This window comes from Choloepus didactylus, chromosome 7 (assembly GCF_015220235.1).
Source record: "Choloepus didactylus isolate mChoDid1 chromosome 7, mChoDid1.pri, whole genome shotgun sequence".
Classification (NCBI taxonomy): domain Eukaryota; kingdom Metazoa; phylum Chordata; class Mammalia; order Pilosa; family Megalonychidae; genus Choloepus; species Choloepus didactylus.
Genome location: NC_051313.1, coordinates 33,150,887 through 33,153,641, shown reverse-complemented (window position 1 = coordinate 33,153,641; position 2,755 = coordinate 33,150,887). Strand labels below are relative to the sequence as shown.

Here is a 2,755-nt window from a genome sequence, read left to right as displayed (position 1 = left end):
TAATGGTAAAGATTTCTCCAAAAGGTATTAAAGCCTAACTGTAGGATCAAATTTTTATTTAATGAAAGATGGCAATAGAGAAGATGAAACCAAACCCCCCAAAGCTACTAAGAGTAGTTCTAACTAAGAAACACAAGCTGGTTTTGCCTGGTGTAGTGGCTAAAGAATAGGGATGAGGGAAGATGTGTTAGGAAGGGCCTGAGTTATGGTCCAACTAATGTAATCTGCCCAGTTTAAAGTCAGCAGATACAAGAGTCATGATTTATCTTAGTAGATGTGAAGAAATATCTGCCATTCAAGAAGCACGAACAGTAGAAGAAAAGCAGCAGTTAACCTAAGTGAATATGCAGGGAGTTTGAGTAGACCCTAGAATATTTATTCATTTATGTCCAATCCATTTAGAAGACAACCTGATTGTATACAGGATGACACACACACAAAATACCTGGAGAACCAACCCCAAAACTCAACTCTACCTTCCGTGATACAGTGGTATAAAGACCTTACCAACATTTACCCAACTAAGGGGGATAAAAATGGATAAAGGGTTATTGGTAATTAAACAAGTATTAACATTTATGTCAAACATATTGGAGTCTTTGGGAAAATGCCTAAATTTTTTAAACTAAATCTATCTGCTATTTGCAGATATGGCTTTTTATCTCTTATCTCCTTCTCAGTTTATTCCCAATTCTGTTTCATAAGAAACAACCAAAATCTAAAGCCCCAGTAGCGGTGCTATTCAAGTAGAAGCAATTCAACCCATTTTACTGGTGGTGTATGGATATAAGAAAGTCCAGAGTGGGACAGCAAGCCAACAGTTTCCTGAGCAAATACATCCTTACTTAGTCCTTTCCAAAGCAGGGACTTTGAATCATTCCCAGTAGACTTGAGTAGCTTTGAACTGGTTGAACCAAGACTTTTGTTTGTGGTAAATCAGTTAGGCCTTTTCCACTCTTTTGTGAGATCTAAAAGTCAGCATCAACTTAATCCCTCCTCTTGAATGAATTATTGTTGCAGGGAGCACTGCTAATTGGTCAACCCTTAAATCTCTTTGTGAAATACTCTTCATCTGGATCTTTCTCCAACTGCAGCAACACAATTATTCTTCTCACTTGAATTTATATCAGACATGGACTCGTCATTCTCAGCTGACTCCTCCAGTGAGTAGTTTTAATATTCTCTGTACTGTACTAGTTATATATAGTTTTAGTTGTTTGGTGATTTTTCTCCTCTGGTGACTAATACTATCCTCCATGCCCCATAACTCCTAATCTTCTTCAGATTTGTCTTGACAAAGTTATCAGAAGCAATTTCACATTCATATTTTGGTATCCTCCTGGTGTATATAGAAATTTTTTTTTATTATACAGCATTTTATTTAAAGAAAAAATATTTGTAAAGAATAATTCTCACATTAGAGATTCCTACAGTGGGCAAATAACAATTACTTCATTGTGTTATATTTGTGGACATTTTAATATGAACAAATAAAATAAATAACATTTGAAGGATAAGTTTTATTTCAGAATTAGTAATATTTTGAAAGGTCAACAAGGGGGGCCTCTTCCCTAAATGGAACTAGAAGCTCCCCAAGCTTTTCTTCCTAGCATTTAAAAATTAGTAATGTGAGATACCAGCATTTCCTAATTTTAAAGTTTCCCTAGAACATGTAACCATCATAGCTGATATCAACTGTACAGAAGAGAAGTTTTCAAAAATTAAACAAAATCTAATTTTCTGCAAAGTCCTTATTTATGAATTAACAGTCTTTCCCTTTTTCCATCATTCCCAAGGCAAATATAGAAGAAGTGTGGTCACGATGTATGGAGAGTAATAAAGCCAAGTTCCCATTAGCGGATTTTAAAGGAAAAAACCAAAGCTCCTATATAAGGTCTGAGCTTTCACAACATGGCAACAGCTTTGCAGATACCCACATCATGATAGTCAAAATAACAAAGCCCAGCAAAGGATAATGCCAAGAGTGTCACAAGGCCTGCCTTATCAGTTTTCTGTAATGCTTTCCCAGGGACATAGTAATAACTTGCTCAAGGTCCCATTTACTATGGATAGTGACTGCTGCAGCCAGCGAGCGGTCCACCACAGAGCAGGGAGTAAAACAAGCAGCTGGAGGTAGGCCTAAAACACTGGATCAAAATGCCGACAGCCTTCTTAGCAGTCCAGTGGAGACATGCAGCCTTGGAACTAGTATAGGGCTGGTGGACAGGTGACTGTGTTGCACTCCTGGGGTAAACCAATCCTGGAGAAATGCTAAGACATGAGCAGGTCTGATCATTGGGGCTGGAGAAATAGAGCTCGGCCTCCTTCGGCACCACAGAGGACACCCAACCTCCAAAGAACCGCCATCCTGCTCGAGATTATTTTTTAACGCATTACTGATCACAATCTGGTTGAAAATTCATTTCATTAGAATATCTGAAATGTACAAGTGGGAGGAATGTGCCAGTTTGAATATATTGTGTCCCCCCAAAGCCATTATCTTTGATGTAATCTTGTGTGGGCAGATGTTATCAGTGTTGATTAGCTTGTAATTGTGTGTTTCTTTGGAATGCACCCCACCCAGCTGTGGGTGATGACTCTGATTGGATAATTTCCATAGAGGTGTTGCTCCATCCATTCGGGGTGGGTCTAAGTTGATCAATGGAGCCATATAAATGAGCTGACATAACAGAAGAAACTCATTGCAGCTGTGAGTGTTGTTTTGAAGAGGAGCTACAGCCAAGAGGGACACTTG

At 38.4% G+C, this 2,755-nt stretch overlaps 1 pseudogene; it reads right to left on the bottom strand.

Annotated features, from left to right (window-relative positions):
* Window positions 1-1,853: 1,853 nt before the first annotated feature.
* LOC119540517 lies at window positions 1,854-2,367 on the bottom strand (annotated as a pseudogene).
* Between the last annotated feature and the right edge of the window lie 388 nt (window positions 2,368-2,755).